The sequence below is a fragment of the Parus major genome, chromosome 14, assembly GCF_001522545.3.
Source record: "Parus major isolate Abel chromosome 14, Parus_major1.1, whole genome shotgun sequence".
Classification (NCBI taxonomy): domain Eukaryota; kingdom Metazoa; phylum Chordata; class Aves; order Passeriformes; family Paridae; genus Parus; species Parus major.
In genome coordinates, this window is record NC_031783.1 from 3,484,934 (window position 1) to 3,504,956 (window position 20,023).

The following is a 20,023-nucleotide window of genomic DNA, read 5'->3' on the forward strand; positions in this document are numbered from 1 at the left end:
CCACCCAAGCTTAGAGACAACGTGGCCTTGTTTGAAGTCCACTGGAGTTCTGCTGTTAAATTTTGCAACTTTGAACTTCATAGATTTTAATACATGGTTTTGATTTGGAAATTTTTAAAAGGTACACTGCATTTGATTTGTTTCAAATTCCTAACATCGCTGAACTCGGGCTGGAGAACGTGGTTCCTGCACATTGAAAATTGAACAAGAAATCTCTTTTAGAATAAAAACAAGCTCAAAGGTCCTTTCTGAATCCACACCCCCTCGCAGGGCTGCTCCTGACACTGCACAGGAGGATTGTGATGGATTAACTGAGTGCATAACAGATATTGTTTTAGTGCATTAGCCCTGATTTCCTGTTCCAGGTGATTGATTGAGCCCCAGTCAAGGCACTGTCCGCAGCAAATATTAAGCAAACTCACCCAGACACAATCAATCACTCTTATCAAAAAATCCCCACATTTGGAGCAAAAAAATGCTAAAGCCTTACCTGCTATGCACTGCCTTTATCCAGGTTTAATTATATTCCTTAAAGGTGCTGGAGAGCAGATTGTGTTTGTTGTTTGCTCAGTGTGTTTCTCCAGGCTGGGCAGCTGTAAAGTACACAGGTGTCATTTGCTTATATTGCAACACATTTGCTACTTCACAGAAATGTGTGGTTCAAAGAAGAATATTTAGAGAAAAAGCTGAGAGTAAGAAAGGTAATTTGTCTATAAAAGCTGACCCTGGTGCATCCAGCCATCATGGATTACCAGAAGTAACAATATATTTTTTTTGAGCACTGCATTTCTAAAGAATTCTCTTATGTGCTTCTGTAAGTTTTCTTAATTTATTTAACAATTATTTATACACTTACGATTCAAGCATAGCTAAAAGGTCTTTTATGCAGCACACAGGTCTGATTTTCTTATTTCAGAGGTGCAGAAGATTCTGTTTCTCAAGCGCTGTTGCAGCAGGCTGGCGATAACCTGGACACTGGCAGCGTTCTAATGGGTCTGTCTGCAAACCTCACAACAAAAAGGCAGCACAGGGACACTGGAGCTGGCTCTTGCATGGTGGAGTTTAGATTCTCAACACACTTGGTGGGATCCAGCTGAATACCAGGAAAAAAAAATATATTCTTTTTATATAGATAGGAATGACAGGACCTGCCAAACGAAAATGGAGAAGGAAGGATAGTGATCTTATGTATAGAGGAAATAGAAAGGTGAAGTAGAAAAATTTAATTACTAAAGGTTATTTTTCTCCTAGAAGCTAGGAATTACTTATTGTGAGAAGAGACAAAAAAATAAAGGAAAATAGAAAATCAGGATTTAGGAAGTTGGCAGTCAGGTCTAGGGGAAACTGTGGATACAGACTTGTCCTTTTAGCCCATGATTTCCCCACCATGTAATTTAAATTTATGAGCTTTCCCCACTGGCTGCTAAGCTATAAAATGGTATCAGGCATGTTTCCCTGAAGGAATTCTCCCCATGAATCACCCCCTCATCTTTAGGGCCACTAGGAGCCCCCAGCCCCCAAGGGAGCAGCTGAGTCAGGTGCTGTCAGTTCAGCACCAGCATGGGTTGCTCTGTTTGGATCACTCTTGGTAGCCCAAGACACCACCACCTTTCACTAATTTTTTTTCACTATTTTTTTCTAATCTTAGCTATGAAAATCTCCTCTTGAAACCAGCCTCTGCTTTCCTGGCAAAGGGATTTTTCCAGTCCTGTCCGTGCTGCAGCTGGAACAAGATTTCCCCCACTGCTATGACTCAGTGTTGAATCCATGAGCATTGATGCAGTTTGCAGTCACTAGAGTGACTTTTCAGAGTGTGACATTCCACCAGCCTCTAATAATCCTGGCTAGATGGATTTTTTGCAGGATAAACAGAGTAAAACAACTTCTTACGACTCAGACAAGAACACAAATACTTGTCCTGTTTCTATCCAAGAGAGCTTCTGCAGCAGACTTTAATTCCTTCAGAGAATGCTGTGGGAATGGCTTTGAATCAATTTAAGTTGCAAGCTTGGTCAACTAAAATGCTTTTAATTGTTCATTGGCAGCCATTCAGCCTCTGTTTGTAGCAAGGAGCTGCTTTGGTGTGTGTTAACAATACAGAGATGTATCTGTGATTCACAACAAAACCTGGATTTGTCACCCCAATCCCCATTGCCTGTACATGTGATGTATGTGATGTGCATGTGTCAGAGATTAAAGAACAGTCACAGGAAGTATGTTTGTATTGTACCTTGTAAGAGCATCCAAGAAGCAAAGAGTTTCCCTTTTCTCTGTTTTCATTTTCTTCCTTCATCTATAAAGTGGCAGAGGAGTGAAGTTTTTTGGTTAAGTGGATTATTTTTGGCACAATGAGTCTTGGATCAAGCCATTCCTTAGTTAGTCACTGAAGCTGAATATGTTCCCTGAAAATTCATGGTGTGATGAGCTGACCCCAGCTGGCAGTTAAGGAGTGTTCCTTAATTTCTTTGTAATTAAGATATTTTAAGAATATAAAGAAATATGCTCTGCTAATTTTCCTTACTTAATAGACTAACCCCCAGTAAGCCATTGGAGACTGCAGAGCCTTTCATGGAAATGTCCTCATCAGCTAAAGATTAAATTGGGTCACCTTGATAACCTGGTTTGGTGAACCGAATGGGTTTGATGTCTGACAGCTCCTCCCCTGGAGTTTGTGGTTAAAAATAGGGAAATAGTACAAGGAAATCTCCAAAAGGGATTTTGTGTCTCAGAGGACGTTTTTCCTTTCAACACAATGATGTTTCATTTCATAATTGAAATACAGTATGGCTTTGAACTTTCAGTAGCCAAGGCTATTAAGTAACACTCTTGCATTTCATTTGTTAGGTTACATTTTAAGTTCAGTCCATGCATTTTTAATTCTGTTTATGTCTTGAGAGCTTGCCTCTAGTGGAATAAAACCAATCAAGAATCTAGAACAGGAATTAAAATTTAGATCCTAATTCACCACTGCCCTGTGGTTCCTTTGTGTTTACTTGAATAAGTACAAGGGACTAATAAAATAAATGTAAATACCCTCTGGAGAAAAGTGCCATTGTACAGGGTCAGCCAATGACCAAACCCTGCCAGACCCACCTGAATTCCCTAAATGTGAGAAAGCTATGCTGCCATGTGGCTGAAGACAGAAAGGAGAGAAAGAATAGCCAAAAGAGATGGTTTCACACAAAATCCGTGTCCATGATACCGAGGGAGAAAGGATTGAGAGAACTGATGGTGAGGGTATTAAAAATACAAGCTGTGGGTGGCAGGAGCTGGTGTTTGGGACACTGGGGGAGGAACGGGGCAGGATGGGCTGCAGACACTGGGCAGAGCTTCCCTGGCAGCCCCTGGTGCCTCTGAGCTGGGGCAGGGATGAACACCACCCAAAAAAGGAACATCTGTGCCCTGCCCATGCCTCCCTGTGACTCCAGGGAAGAGGAAGGAGAGGAGCTGGGAATGGAGGGCTGAAGTAGAACCTGGGGAAAAAATTAAGGGTGGGCTGTGGGGGAAGTCTAACTTTATTCATTATTTCCCACCATTCAAACAGGCAATAAATGAAATTAACTTCCCCCAAGTCCAGCCTGTCTTGCTTGTGACAGTAACTGAAGTGTCTTAATCTTGGCTTCTGAGTTTTCCATCGTATTTTGACCCCTGTCCTGATGAGGAGGGGGAGGAAGAGTGGCTGGGTGAGCCCCAGGCAGCCAGGCAAGCTCAGCCCATCACATTTGGGAGCTGAAGATGTCTTCTGCTGTACCTTGAGATGGATCTGGAGCTGCAGTTTCATTGTTCTGGGCTTGCATTTTGATTTTTATTTTTGCTTCTTTTAAAATCAGACAAAAATAATGTAATCCAGAGGTACAATCACAGCTCGCCTTTGTTTAGCTAGACGATTTTCAGCTAAAACTTTGCAGGCTTTTTACATTCAGTTATTTTCTTTGTTAGTAATGGGCTCGGAATTCTGTCAAAATAAAGATTGAAAAAACAATGTCTGATTTAATATTCACCTTTTTAAAGGACAGAGCTTTTCTGAGTACAGGAGAGTTCAGGGCTGAATGTTAAGACTCAGAAATTTAGCAAGTCCTACTGTATTTTCCAACCCTGAGACTGTTCTACTTCCCTGGAATTAGAATAAGGCTGGATCTTTGAGAATCTGTGTCTCTCATTGATCACCTTCTGCCTTTAGGAAGGAGGCATTTTTTCCATTTTCAGATTGGTCTGGCCAAATGAAGGATTTTACCCTACAAGGAATTTTTTAATTCTTTTCCCATCAGGTAGGCCAAATTTAAAGTTAATTTTTGTCATTTAATGACAGGATGGTGTGTGTGATTGCTGTGTGGAAGAGATGGCAAGTGTGATGGAGCAGGCTGTATCTCAGGACCATTTTCTGAGGAGAATCTAGACTGTAATTCCATCTATTATCAGGCTCTGCACTATATTAAAGTGAGTATCTCTCTCAGAAATACACTGACTACTTTTCACACATATTTTTGCTTTCACTTGTCTCTAAGTCTTCTTATCCATGATTATACAGGAAATGATGAAATATTTCTTCCATAAAACTTTGCTGGGTAGTTTTTATTTCTCCCATCTTCCCTGGTGCCCTTCTTCACTCTGGAGTCTTTCTCTGTTTGCTCCTTCCCCTGTGAGCAGAGGTTTGGGGACGTTCCCTCAGCTGTTTTCACGTGTCCTGCACTTCTCAGGACGTTGTTATTCCAGTCTCTCCCTTCCCTGAGTTCTGGATGTTCTGACATCCAGATGAGTCACCAGATGCATTATTTTTTGAGGTTGTTAGACTGATTTTATATGTGCTAGTCATTTCAGATGCCTGTTCTGAATAGACTTGTCTGCCTTCAATTTGCCTGAGACATCGAGCAGAATTCGATTAGATGTGTTTATGGAATGATTTATCCCCAGGCCTGGAGCTGGGCTCAGAGAGGGGAATTTGCACCTGGCAAACTGCAATTGCTGGGACACCTGAGCCACCCAGCACCTTCCTCTGGGATACAGAATTCCCCCTCAAAAGGGGCACAGGAGGGCTGGGGGTGCCAGTGGCTGAGCAACCCTCTTTGACTGAACACCCAGGGGGCTTCCAACCCTTGAGGCTTGAGAAATTTTGCACAAAATTCAAAGTGTTTGTCCTGCCTTTCAAGTTTTATTCTTAAATTTGTTATTTGTCTAGAACCAACTTTCTGCAAAGTGGTTGTAAAAATGTTATTTCTGTAAATAGGACCACATTAGTACATAGCTGTAAAACTTAGGGCTGAATTCATTTATAAATATATTAGGGGATAATTAAAAGAGATTATTCTAGAAGTTCTTTTAGGGTTCTTTTCAGAATTACTTTTAAAACTAATTGTGATTATGTGATAATTGTGATATTTGAGAATTGTGATAATTCTGTATGCTGAGAAATAGAAAAAGGAAAATGTTTATAAGCACTTCTAGTATATTTGTGTAACAGAAAGTAAATCAATATAATGTACTATAGAAAGGGCTATATTTGGCCAAAAATGTGATAGGACCAGAGGGATATTACAGTGATTTTCTATACTGGCACATTGGGAATGTAATTCTATCGTGCATTTACATTTCACTCCTCCATCAGTTAGCAATGACATACTATTATTTCTGGATGAAAATCCTCAGCAGTTTCAATCAGCTGTGCACCATTTTTAAACTACAGCCACAGCCAAGGAGAACTCCCAAAGCCAACAGGAATTTCCAAGCTGTGTGTGCAGGTGAGAGGACTGTGGTTCACTGCTGTGGAGGCACATCAGAGTAACACACATGCCATTTTTCCTATTTATTTATTTACCATGCAGTATAATTGTACCTACAGATCCCAAGTCTGGGCTCTCTGCTTTGCTGCTGCCACGTGAAAATGTGATTTCTAGTCAGTGTAGAGTGTGCAGGGCTGTGTGCTCTTCTCTCTGGTGGGGTTGGTGCTGGCACCAGGCTCCTTGCTGCTGCACCCCCCAGAGCACATTGGTGCCAAAGAAAAAGGGAAAAAAAATAAAGAATACTAGAGAAATGCGATTTTTACTGTTACAAATGTTTTCTTTAAATGTGACTGTGCTTCCAACAAGAAAGCCTGTATGAAAACACAGTTCAAATCTGGCAAAGTTCAGGCACTGCTTTTATAGCCAAGGCCTTTCTTTAATCAGTGCTTGAAACCCGTGAGAGGAAAGGAGCCATAAAATCAATTCTAAGTAATCTTGGAAATGAGATAATAGTCCATTAATCTCATCAATATAAGCATGAAATTTGCTGCTGCAGTTCATGCCTACACATTTGTAATAAATTTATCAGTGGGAACAGGACAGAAGCCAATGTTAGGGGTTAGTGCCTCATGCTTCTCCTGCAGCCCTTGTTCAATTTATTTTTTTAATATATTTTTTTCTTACAGTGAAAATATTTAATTCCTTTGTGGAACAGTGCCAGCCAAAACTTGTTACTGGTTCTGTATTTAATGAGAATCTGTGGTGGATTGCTCGTGTGTGACCCAGGATCAGTGGAAGGTTGAGGAGGCAAGGCCTGGAGAAGAGCTGTGTGGTGCCACCACAGCCCTGGCTGCTGCTGCTGGCCAAACTGGAGCTGCTGCCAGTCTGTGGTTCCTGTGGCAGACCTGTGCCCTTGCTGCACTCTAAACCCTGTGTACAGAAACCACCAGATTTTCTGACAACCACAGAAATTGTTTCTTAAACAAACAAACAAACAAACAAAAAATTTCACCAAACAAAAACAAGAAGAAAAGCAAAATCAAAAAACCAACCTACCAAAAAAATAACCGAAACAAACAAACAAAAACAAACAACAACCAAAAAGGAACAAACAAAAAAAACCCCAAGTCTTTGAGCAGTTCCATTTGTTAGGATGAGGCTCAAGGAGATGGTTCCTTGTGTCACCTCTTGCTCTCTGAACAACCCAGTCTGCCTGGGCTGGCTACTTACACAACCCAAGCACCTCCAGGGAACATGAATTTTGATATCTCTCATTTCTAGGAATTGTCAAAGGCAGTGCAGGCTTTCAGAAAAAAACATAATTTTATTTTTGTCCTTCCCCTAGAGGCTTCCCATCCCTTGGAGAATTTGTGTGTAACAATGGGCAATTGACTCTATAGAAATGGAATTTGTTGTTTTTTTTTTTTGACCAAGGCTTTGTCCCTATGAGGGTGGGGAGGCCCTGGCACAGGTTCCCAGAGAAGCTGTGACTGCTCCTGGATCCCTGGAAGTGCCCAAGGCCGGGATGGACGGGGCTTGGAGTGACCTGGGATTGTGGAAAGTGTCCCTGCCATGGCAGGGGTGGAATGAGATGGGCTTTAAGGTCCTTTTCAACCCAAACCACTCCATGATTCTCTCTTGGCTCATTTTCCTGTGAGTTTTCCTATTCTAATGTTCATTTGAGTTCTATATTAGAAACATCCTCATGGGATCATGGCATGAAGGTGGAGGCCAGGAGCAACACAAAGACCCGCTGGAACTATGTTGCAAAGACTCTTTCCATGTAGAAGGATTTAGCAGTCCTGAGTCACTGAAAGAGAGGGCAAAAATTCTGGGTCAGTGTTGCAGAACAGCTTTTCCTGGCAGTGGTGGCAGCCTGGTTTTCCTGAGATCATCCCAGGAACTGAGCACCAGAGGGGGATCTGCCACTGTGGGCTGGGCTCTCACTTTTGGTACACAGCTCCTCAAACAGCTTTCCTCAGATGCATTCATTACCTTTGGATCAGAAGCACTAGCAGCACGGGCAAATATTCTATGATGCTGCATAATTTCAGGCTTAATTAGTTCTTCCAACCTTTCCCTTTGGCAGGGGAATCAGTGGGGGAAGCAGCGTGTGCTGCTCTGCCTTGGTCTGCAGCGCAAACCCGGCTGAGGTGACTCTTTTGTCATTGATTATTGGGGAGGATTTCTCCAGCTGGATGCCTTCTGCCTGGTCACCATAAATTAGTTTTGTGTCACTGCCTCTAACAGCCACAACACGCTGATAGTCTTTAAATGATGGTTTATATGACCTGAGACAAGATCTAGCCTTATTTTTCTGCTCTATTACTTTCAAAGAATAGTCTTTCTATTATTAACAGGCTGTGGTAAAATAATTGTAAATTCCTTTGCAATTTATAGCAGTTTTGTTCATTGCATCTCATGAAAGCAAACCTTAGCAGAATTGTAAAATATTAGTGAGCAGATGTAAGTATCTGTATTTTAATAATGTGATAACGTGATCATTTTTTCATTATTTTAGAAAGGTTTACAGCTGGAAGGTTTTGGTTTTTCAGAACAGTTCTGGGTTGATTTTTCTGCAGCTGTATAAATATGGTAGGAATTCTCTGGCACTGTGATGAAGTTATAAACTGGTGGTGAGGGCACAGTCATGGCTGCAGGAAATTGGGTCTACCCTGGCAGGTACAACAAAGCAGAATCTTCTCAGATTGGAATCAGATTTCATGAAGCAAAGATGCTTGTGAATAACAATATATTAGGAATGAATTTCAGTTCTAATTGGGCATTTTTCATCTGATTTTCAGGTAATACTCAACATTTGAAACTGTTTAATAGTAGTTTTTAATACTCCAATGCTTCTTAAGTTTGTAGTTGCCAGTTTCCAAATGAGTTCCAACCCAATTACTTTCTAAAACAACTGTCCAAAAAGTAAATACAGAAATTCAATTTTACATAGAACTCAGCTTTTGACTTAGGACAGCAAATTCCTCTTGTGCATTGCTAAATCTCCGAAGGGATTTTATTGCTTGTTAATTTGACCCAATGAAGGTGGTTTTCAATTCTCTGCTGTGGAAGGGCTATGGAATAACCCCAGAACTGGTTCCCTTCAGCTCCAGCAGCCCCATCATGAGACAGAGCTGAGCCTGCTGGCCAGGCTGGTGCTGCCTTCAACTGAGCTGGGTGAGGCCCCAGTGGGAATTATGGAAAAATTCTGTGGGTTCCTTGAGTTCCTCTTCTTCCCCAAAGGTTTGTGAGGTAGGTCATGTATTCTCTCACCTCCAGGACTGGTGCTTAGGCTCAATAATTCACTTTAGATGGTTTATTGGAGTGGTGAGCCTTGTTTGGAAAGGTTTATGAAAACAATATTATGGAAATTGTGAGGTTTGTGAGATTTCAGTATTTTCTACGGTAGAAATGAACAAAATATCCACTAAAGGTAACAAAAATAATGTAAACACATTATTCACATCAAAGTTTCTCATTTATTTCCTGAGGTAAAGTCCAGACTTCTCCAGCTGTGATGCTTCAGTTGAAAAGCCTGGGCTGGTTTGGGAACAGGGAACATGAAGGGGACTTGTGATGGGTGGATTCCTGGAGTGTGATGTCTGACACAGCTTTTCACATCCCCTGTCACAAAGTTTCATCACCACTTTATCTTCTGATGCTTTGCAGAGGTGAAGAGTGCTCCATGGAAATACATAAACCAGGAGGCCTCTTCAGAACTCCCTGGACTTTCAGGAATGCTGAAATGGTGGAGCTTCCACTCTTGGCACTCAATTCAAAAGAGGTGCCTTGGTGAAAAAGTATGTAAAATAGATTAAAATACAAGGGAATAAAGCTTGTGTCAAAAACAGAGAGATGAGGAAAGATGTAGATAAAAGAAAGGAGTTGAGTGCAATAATTTTATATTTAAGGCATCAAAAGCTTAAAAGTCAAGAAAAGGGTAGGGGGGGAGGGACTTTTTCAGTGTTGTGGAAGAATTATGCCCCACTGGAGAATCTGCTTAGATTCTTAAATCTGATGGGCAAAGGCTGATTGTTGTGGAATTCAGTTTACTTTGTTGGTGTGTGGGCAGATGTCTCTTTCAAACACAGATTCAGTATCCTGGGCACAGAATCAGGACACAATATTCTCCAAACACTCTGGGAGCCACGGCCAGCTGAGACAGAGGGAAAAGGGACGGGGTCAGTGACACCTGTGGGACACAGATAAATGCACAGGGATGCTGTTCCTTCAGTGAGTGACAGCAAATGTGCAGCTGTGCTGATAAACCTGTCTGGTGCTGCACATAATGCAGTTTTCAATAAAGAAGGACTTCACCTGAGCTGATTTGCACAATTTACATTGAAAATGACCCCCTGTTATCAGCCCACAAACTGTTTCCACCCAGGATTCGCTGCCGTGCTGGATTTGCTTTATCTGGTTCTGGGAGCTGAGGGTCTCCAGGAGTGGAATCTGTCAGGAGAGGTCATTAGAAAAGATTTTGGTGTTAGTTTGCCCTTTCCCCATTCACTTTACTTGGCCATTTATGCCAAATTAAGGTTTAGGAACAGCTTATCTAAAACACAGGTGCTCTGCCTTGTATTTTGTGTGCTCTGTGCAGCCCCTTTGGGAAGGAGATAGGTCAGGCATGGAGCACTGGGACATCAGGCCTTGATCCTGACCTTCCCAGCTCAGCCCTAAGGCCTGACAACACCCTCATGAAGGTTTCTGACATGATTTCTGCATGCTGAGGGAGCAGTTCATAGGTACAGGAAATATTCCACTTTCTGTGTTAACATGCAATCTAAAACCACGGCAGTATTAAAGAGAGCCTGAATGAGAAATTCAGGGGGGAAATCTCACTAAAAATTTGTATTTTCTACATCCCAAATCAATTTCTGTGAGTTTTTCTTCATTTCCTGACTAATGGGATCGATGGTTCTGTTGCTGGGTTTAAAATGAAGCTGACACCAAGCCCTGAAATGCTGCTGAAACCAATGGCCCTTGCACAAGGTCTTTGTTGCTGTTGGCACAAGGTCCAGAGTGTTACATCTGTTGTATTAACTGAGCTAAATATTTACACCCCCGTGTCCCCAGATTCCCCAAATCCCAGGAAATGCAGGTTCTGCCATTCTATTCTGTATTGAACAAAGAAGGGAGGAGAAGTCATGTTACAGACACCTATTTCTCAGCAGCTGCAAGGGAAAAGTTATCCACCCATCAAGTTTTGGTTTTATTTCAATAGTGCTGAAGGATTTAAAATGTGTTTGGTGTGAGAATATACCATAAACCCTAGTTTTATATGCTTCTGGAGGCTTTTACCCAGGAAATCCTATTCAGGTGTCATAGCCCACACCCTTCCAGACCTATAAAAAATAAAATTTTGAAATGCTCCTCTCTCAAGAAAACCTTATTTTTAAAAATAAGTTGGTTTTTTTTGTTTTTTTTGGTTTTTTTTTATTTTTTTTTGCCAGACATACTTGTCCAAACCATTATCTTAATCTGCAATTAGTCCCCCTGCAATCAAATAAAGGGCATGGATTAATGGGAGAAGCAGGAGAAATATTTTAAAGGGATTAATGTTAATGGAGAAACAGATTATCTTTCTATCAAATGAGGTTAATAACCAAAATTAGCAGTGGCCCCTCACAGTTAGTCACAACCTTCCAGAGTCTGCTAGAGATTAATCAAGTGAGTTTTTGTGTAAAACCTGTCGAATTCTGAAGTGGTTTAGGGTCCTGCCTCTCATTCTGAACAGGATCAAGCCCTTTGGAAGCTCTTACTGCTATGCCAACTTGAAAAACTCATTTCCTCAAGCAATGACTTGTAACCTGAAGAGTTTTCTGCAGCAGCAGGTGCCCAGTTGAACTCCCACTGAAATTCCTGTTATCACAGGCCTGGCCAGCCTGTACATCTGCCTTGTTCATGTGTAAAATTACTACAGGATCATTAATGCTTTATCTCATAATTAAGTTCATGTAGTAGACTTGAAAAGAGAGTATTTTTTTTATTGACTCTATTCTATAAAACCCTGTAATTGCTTAATCCCTTACAATATTTAAAGCAATTAACATGTGGCCTTTATTTGCATAAAGGCAATAGGCAAAGGTGGTTTGGAAAGTCATCTTAAGCATCAGCTTGATCTGTGTATTGATGTGATATTTCCTGTAGTCGTTGGCTGGCTGTAAATCCATGTCAGAAGACCTTTTGCATGTCTCAAAGCACTGAGGGGGGTGATGTTGTTGCACGATGACTGTTGTCACTTTTGGTTCATTATTTCAACACCATTCTTACCAAAATGTGGTGCTTTCAGCAAGGCAGCTTCAGCTGGAATAGCCAGGGCTGGGTGACTTTTCCTGCTATTGCATGTTGGTGTGCTGACTCCTTTTGTAGGCACAGGTGTCTTAAATAGTGCTCTTTGTTGTTTGTTTGGGTTTTTTTTTAATTAAAACCTTTGGCACAGGGGTGATTCTCAGGTTACTTCCACACCTGTCTGCATCTGGACAGCCTGGGGGTTACCAGTGGCTACCTGGAGGCTAAATTTTCACAGCACTAGAAGAGCAAGTCTGTTGTAATTTATAATTTCCAAACCCATTAATTAATGCAGTGAATGCAGGAGGGCACAGGGCTTTCCTGTGCAGTGGTTTTTCTGTGCAGGTGCAAGCTGGTCCATAAGTACAAATCCTACATCTGTTTGATTAAGGTCTCAGTGTGAAGGCACAAGATGCAAATAATAAATGCCTACTTTCAGTCACTTCCTTAGGAAAGTTCTTCTAAGATTGCCCAAGGGAAAGCTATTTAAATTGCCATAAAACCTTGTAAAAATCTGTTTTATTTAAAACTCTAGTTCTGTACCTTTAGTACAGACTCCAGTGAAGCATTTGTGGCCTTCAGCATCCCTCTGTGTCAGCCACCTCTGCAGAGGAGCTGGGTCCAGCACACCGTGGGCTCAGCATCATTAGACCCAAAGTGCTGCAGATCAAGTGGCTCTCTGATGTTTTTCCAGTGCTCCAAGGCCAGGCTGGATGTGACTCTGAGCAACCTGGTCTATGGAAGGTGCCCCTGCCCATGGGATGATTTTAAGGTCCCTTCCAACCCAAACCATTCCATGATTCTGTTATTCCATGTTCTCCTAGGAGTCATGGCCAGAGTGCTGCCAAGACAAAGGTGGGGACGGTCCTCATGGTTTTTCTCTCATGCAAATTTAAAAAAAAATGTTTGAGGTCCTAAATGATGTTAAAAATCCCATTAATCGAACCCACAATATAAAAAAAACCCATGAGAAGCCCATGTTCCCCCTGCCCCCTGTGTGCTTTCTTTCAGCTAAGACATGCTCCCCTTGAAAAAACACTACATCAAAGTTTTTCAGCTAAAGAGAAGCTTTATTTTTTTAACAGTTGCACAGCCAAAGGTCCCTGTGAGAAGGTTTTCCTAATAATTCTGCAATAAAGAACAGAAAAACCTCAAAAGTGGTATTTCTAGGGAGCCTATTATTAGAAAGAATTGATATTTGAGGAGCTTTAGTTTATTAAAAATGTGCAAGAACTCCTCTGTGTCTAGTTCCATGCAAAGCTTAGTGAAAGGTTAGAAAATTAGCTCCTGTGTGCTGCTTATACAGCTGGATGGATGGAGGGGACTTTACATTTCACAACTTCTTGTTTCTGACAAGTTCCAGTGAATTATTTATGTGGCCACTTATCCTGTAAAGATGGAGCTGAGGGAACAAACTGAGTTCACAAATGCTACCAGAAAGCCTTCAGGTGATAAGATGAAAATGGATCTTGGGCGCTGCTGATCTCAAACCTGGACTGGAATTTGTGGCCTCCAGATGAAGGGTTGTGTGGCTTACATTTTTCATCTCTAACTTGTGAATTTGTGCAGTTTATGAACAATTCATGAAGTTCTATTTATCTTCAGCAATTGCCTTATGAATCAAGGGTTTAACTGGAATAAGATAATCCAGGAAATAGTAAATTTCAATTCATTTTTATGAATCTAATATATATTCCACATATGAGAGCAGAGATGTGAATACATTAGTGATAAAAATACTAGAAATAAATTACCTATTTCTGTAACCGTAGCTTAACTCCAAAAGTCAGAGATTTTGGCAGATCTGATTTTTGCAGCTCTTGGATTTTCTGGGAGTTTCTGCCCTTAAAAGTGAGTGAATACACCTCTGCAGGCTTTTTCCTCTCTCTTATTTAAAATGGGCCACTTGCCAGCTTGATTCTTTATCTAAAGCAATATGGATTCACAAATAAAAGGTTTGGAAAATATTTCATTATTTTCAAGGAATTTATTTTTCTTTCTCTCTGTTTACTTGTTGTTGATGACACTGTTTCAAATCCTTGCTCTGCTGCAAACATAGAATAATGGGTGATATGAGGCAAGTGGTTCTCAATTATGTTAGTCCACGCTCCAGGATTTGGGATCTTCTGCTCTAATTCCAAATGCTGTTAGGCTGAGGGGCAGATGATAATTCCAAAATCCAGCAGCTAATGAACTACAAAGACTTGCTAGAGACTCATTCCAGGGGATTGAGAATCAAGTAGTCTTCACAAAAGGTTTGCCCATATTCTGTCTTCCAGTATTTCAATTAACACTGGAAAAAGGAATTTTAAATTTTGTATAATGTAAATGCAGATGTCAGTCAATGAGTTCCCCAAGTTTAGGGTGAAAAGTCTGAGGTTATGGTGCAAATGTTAGGATTTAAATGTTAATATTCTGAGGGTGTCACAGGTGCCAGTGTGACCAGACAGCTCTAGAAAGAGCAAACTGCAAAGTCTGCAGGTATGGAAAAAGTACTCCCAAACCTGGATAAATGATTCTCTATGAAATTTTTTATTAATTGTGGCATGATCAAAAAAAGTTGCACTTGGAGAAACCATAAAAGTTGTCAGTTCTTCAGTTGCTGTGAATCCTGCTGTGGCAATGGGAGAATTAAAGATGTTTCACAGCACCAAATAGACCCTGAATGTCTTCTGAAATTGCTTAACTGGACTCTCCAGCTCCTGCAGGAATCATCAGAGCAGATGATTACTCCCTCTGGTCCCTCAAGCTTCCCAGATTTGTGGCAAGAGCTGCAAAGCCCCTCGTGCAGCATCTGCAATATTTACTTTCCTCTCAAAGACACCGCTGCTCCCAAGAGCTGCCTGGTCCCTGCATGGTGGAATTCCTCAGGAGCCTCTGAGCTCACAGCTAAGGGATCTGGATTTGACAAGGAAAGCCAGGATCCTTGTCCTCACTGCACAGGGAAGGAAACAGTGCAGAGCTGAAGACAAAGGGGAAGGGGCTGGTGGCCCCTCAGGAGCAGCTGCAGATTAAAATTGTCCTGCCCTGGTTATTTCAGTAGCAACTGCCCCAACCACAAAGGAGGAACAACTGATGTCATTGCTTCCAACAATCCCTTTCAACACTTCCAGAGCTCTGCCTAAATATAAATGGAAGTGAAAACAGCAAGGGAAGCACGGAACCTGATCATGTGGAATCTGTGGAGCAATCCCTCCACACGGGACAGCAAAAAGGCAGCACGCAGACCTGCAGCTTTCCCAGCAGAAAGGTCACCTGCAGCAGCCTGACCTTTTCACCACAGAGAAAGAAATGAGCCATCAGCCCTGTCTGAACGGCCTTCAATCCCAAGGCACTCCCAAAATAACCTGGAGATAAAGCAGATGGATGAAAATCAGGAGATGCTGGGGAGCTGGGCATGAAGTTGCTTCTTCAAGATGTTTCTTTGAGAGAAATTGTACATATGCTATAAGTCAAAGTCAGGGGAGAGGAAAATTACAACTCCCTGGAGAAAGGAAAGGGATTAACATTTTATCACAGGCACACAAGTGGGAAACTCTCAAATTTATAGATATGTAGATACAAGCACATGAAGATATTGCTATTAGGGCATTAAAAATAGAAGTATTATCTTTCTACTCAAAGATTCTACTAAATAGCTATGAATTTCTAATTAAGTAATGTTATATCTCTGTGACAATGTAGTTCATTTTATTATGTATGACTGAAATCTGAAACCTAAATGTAATAATAACTTAAAAGGATGGGCCAAATATTCCAGAATTATTCTCTGGAGTAGAACTATATGAACAAAAAGGTAGCACCTCTCTGTTCTGTCATGGAGACAAAAGCATTAAAATATTCAGATGCCAGCATTTGATACACAAAGCCCAAGCAAATGACAAATTCAATCTACCCAGATTTATTAATCTAACCCCCCCACACAATGCCACAGTCCTTACCTGCTCCACACAACACACCCTCCATAAAACTGACTTCAAGACACTACAAATTGCCAAGAATTGAAAAGAATTTAGGCAATGTGAAGTTACACTAAACCCCACACCAGCAGCACAGTACAGATACACACTGGTACATATTTTTCTCATGTTTTTTATGTGTTGAAGGTGATTTCCTTATGTTTGTGTCCTTTTTGTCACAAATTTCACTTTCAGAGAGCATCTTTCCCCAGATCATTTAAGGCTACACTTCCTGCCAGTGTCCAAAGGGCTGTCAATGGGCTATCACCAAGCTTGTACCAGTGCAGAACCTTTCTGAGGAGGATTCATGGAGTGTTTGTGGCACTGAAATTTGTGACACGTCTGCCACCACCACAAATACTTCCCCTGAAGCTCACAAATTTTACTGCAAATGGTTTCTGTGTTCCCTTCCCACTGGTAATGGCCTGAGCAGCCTCCCCCAGAAGGAATAAATCACAGTGGATGTGGACGTGTTGGAGATGTTCTCTGCTGCAAATACAATGTGAAATTTTAAAGCATTAAATATATATGTACTATTTATATCTTCCTTACAAATACATGGAAGCTTTCTTTTTGAAGACTTTAAATTAAATTTTTACCCCTTTTCTCTAGATTTTTTTTCTTTTGATACAGCATCTACAGCATGAACTTAGTCTGCTGTCCAGAACAATTATTTTCTCCAATAAATCCTCTTTCACCTCCAATTCTTTTCCCACATACCACAGATCTGTGTTCTTGAGATCTCTCAGTTAGAACAACCTGACACCAGTTCCCAAATTTGGAAATAAACACAAAAAAATATTTTAATATAAAGGGGAAAAGGCTTCCAAATTTAAGAAAACATGAAATAGGCTTTTACTCAGAAAATGTATTTTTAAAAAGGTTTTAAGAATTAATCCCATTCCTAGTCACTGTGTTTCAGTGGAGCCATTTGCTACTTGACCTTCATTTTTTTTCTCTTGCCACGGATAATTTACATTAAATTGGAAAATGTCTCCTTCTGAACCAACTTTTTAAGTGCATGACTGGACAATTATACTTAAGTTTGTGCATTTTCTTCTTAAGTACTTCCAACAGAAATGACTGAAAATTGTGGTTTTACACAATTATAACTTTGGGGTGGAATCACCAAGATTAATTTTTTATCAAATGCTTTAAATGCTTTATTCCAAAGCATTTAAAGAGAGCAAATAACAAGATACCTTTCTCGAGGTGGCTCCTGTGGAAGAGAAGCACAGGGAGGAACATTTGGAGTTGTTGTGTTTAGGAAAGGAAATCTCATAATGCCTGGAGCTCTGGAACAGAAAGCAATATTTGGGTGCTGGTCTCTGCTGTGCCACGTGAGACTGATGCTGCCTCTGCTGGCTTCTCTCTCTGCTCAAAACTCCGCTCTCCTTTCTCCCCATCCAAAGTTATTTCTTCCACCAGAACTCTAACCCCAGCTGGGAGCCTCTGTATCGTACCAACAGCAAAGGCTGGAATGAAGGAGCTCTTTTAAGAAAGATCTGACTTGCAGTTCAGGGTTCTTTCATGTGAGGGGAACAAAGGGAAGACAGATGCGAAAAACAAGCCAAGGGAACCTTTTTGACAGGGTTGTACAAAAGGAGAGTGTGTAAGTGTTGAGACTCCAAAAGACAAGCTCTCATCCAGTCACTTAACACACACCTGATTCTCTAATCAAGCACAGATCAAAGTAACCAACACCTGCACCAGATTTAGTTTTAATCCTGTGAGTAGTGCTCAACACTCCAGTGAGTATTCACTACTCAACAGGAATGCTCAGGAGCCCAAAGAAAACTATTTTTTAAGCCTAGTTCATGAGATTTTTGTTCTTTCATGAAGGATTGTGGTTTAGTTTATTTGTGTGAGCTTCAGTTGCTTATTATTTTAGCGCATTTAAATAATTCTAAATTCTTCATTCTGGAGACTGAGCTCTGTCCAGAGAGTGAGTGGATAAAGAAAGACTACAGGTCAGGTTTGGAAAGAACTTGAGATACCTAAAAATCCTTGCATTGGTGCTGCCCTGAATGTCACATATTTGGAGAAGAGAAAAGAATTCTGTGCTGATTCACGTGGGAGGAAGGCACTGGATGGCCTTTCCTTTCCTGCTGGGTTTTATAACCCTGGGGCTTCATGGTCATTGAGTGTATGGGCAGGGGAGTGTGACTCCTCTGAGTCACTCAGTGGTCACCTCTGTGTGAGCCAGGATTTAGCCTAAACAACCCAATGGCAACAATTTCACCAAGTTTGCCTCAGACCACATCAGCATTTATCATCAAAGGGGGGATATTCTTGACATGGGCATTTCTTTTTCAGTTATTTTTTAATTTTTATTAGTTCAGTCTTTAAAAACTGCTGACAAAGTAGGAGGTATTGGGCCATATGGCAAACTTATCAATGCAGTCAGTCATATTTAATCAAAATGTTGAAAATTATTTTTCTATTAGAGGGCCTAAGTATGGAAATTAAGGAAGAGCTGATGAAATGTTGCCAGCCTTGTGTTTAATTTCTACTTGCTAACCTTCTACCAGTATCACTTTCTCATAGAGGGATTAGTATATATGGTTTTAAATATCTTGAACCGCCCAGTAATCAGTTACCAACTGTAAAATAATCTTTTAGTGATTTAGAAAACTTCAGTGCAATGTTTCGACCTCCAATTTACATTTGTTGGAGACAAGCCTCTCCTTGCCTTCTCTGTGTTGATTTTGGGGTGAATTAGAAGGCTGAAAAGAAAAATGAAAGAAACCCATGGGATGGATTTAAAATCCATCCAAGGATCTTTATATGAACTTCACAGGGATCAGCCTTCAGAGTGGGACATTGTTTTTGAGAGAATCTGTTGGGATAACTAGATAATTTAAGTTTTGATCCTGAAAATGAATCTTTGAGTAACTTTGTAACTCTCAGTAATCTGACAAATTTTAACGAGGTGGAGTAAAATTTTCCAGCCATTAAACGCTGTTTCGTGTTTGATGAGGAATGATAAATTCTGAAGTCGCTGTCTGAAGTGATTCAGCTTCATAAGCTGGTGTGCCTGGGTAAAGGAACCCTCCCGAGCAGTTCCGCCAAGTCTCGTATTTAGGGGATCCAGGATCACACCCCGGGCCTTAAAATAGCAGCAGAAATAGGCCAAGCCCCAAATCTGTCAGGGGAGGCAGAGGGATACAGATATGTGCTTTTGTGGTACTTCTGTACATGATCGATGTGGGAGCTGCAGTTCAACTGACAAAGACTCGGCTGTATTTATTTTCTGCACAGATGAAGAAGTTTATAGGGAGATTATTTATATAAAGTTTTTTTAAGGGACCACAGGCCTATGATTTAAAGCTTTCCTCCTCGTTATCACCTGATTTTGTTAACTGCTTTGCATTTCCATCTCAATGCTTAAAACAGCTCCTTACTCCTACCCCACAGGAGGCAGCACATCTGTCTGATCCTCACACTCCACATCTGTAATTGATACCGGTTACATGTCGGAGTAAGTCTCAGTGGCATTAATTTATTGTAGCTGAAGGTTGAGCAGCACAAAAATGTTCGACCACTACAGGCTTATACCTAATGTGTTGAGAAGGACAAGGCAGTGTTCTGGCAGGTCCTGATGTTTATTTTTTTCCCCCCCAAACTTTCTCGTCAATAGCTGCTGTCAGCCTCACTAAACAGTAATCCATGCCTTTCGGAATGCTGCGATGCTCTTCTCCTTAGGTGAGCATTAGGTTTCCTTTGGGCAAGAGGAAGGGGAAGGAAGCGGGCAGAGATGGCTGGGGATCGCCAAGGGCATCGTTTTAATCAGCAATTTCCCCAGTGCCGCTTTGGTGTGTGTTCGCCTCCTGCAGCAGCGCTGCCCGCTCGGGCTGGGGGAGCGCAGCTCCCCGGGACGAGCCCCGGGGATGCGAAGTTGCGACCGCGCCTCCGGTGCCCCGGGAATGTTCCGGGCCGGCGGAACGCCCGGCTGCGGAGCCATCCCCGCGGTGCCATCCCTCCGGTGCCATCCCCCCGGAGCCATCCCCCCAGTGTCATTCCCGGTGTCGTCCCCCCGGAGCCATCCTCCCG

General features: G+C 41.5%; 1 protein-coding gene and 1 long non-coding RNA gene across 4 annotated transcripts in view; one reads left to right on the forward strand and one right to left on the reverse strand.

Annotated features, from left to right (window-relative positions):
* The window catches only part of RBFOX1 (RNA binding fox-1 homolog 1), a 1,108,850-nt gene that overhangs the window by 317,012 nt on the left and 771,815 nt on the right, over positions 1-20,023 (forward strand). The window lies entirely within an intron of this gene.
* On the reverse strand, positions 13,061-18,276 carry LOC109022871. The gene is made up of 2 exons (XR_002002264.1): positions 17,173-18,276; positions 13,061-15,358 (listed from the first exon to the last, which is right to left on the reverse strand). It is a non-coding gene; the product is annotated as an uncharacterized LOC109022871 (long non-coding RNA).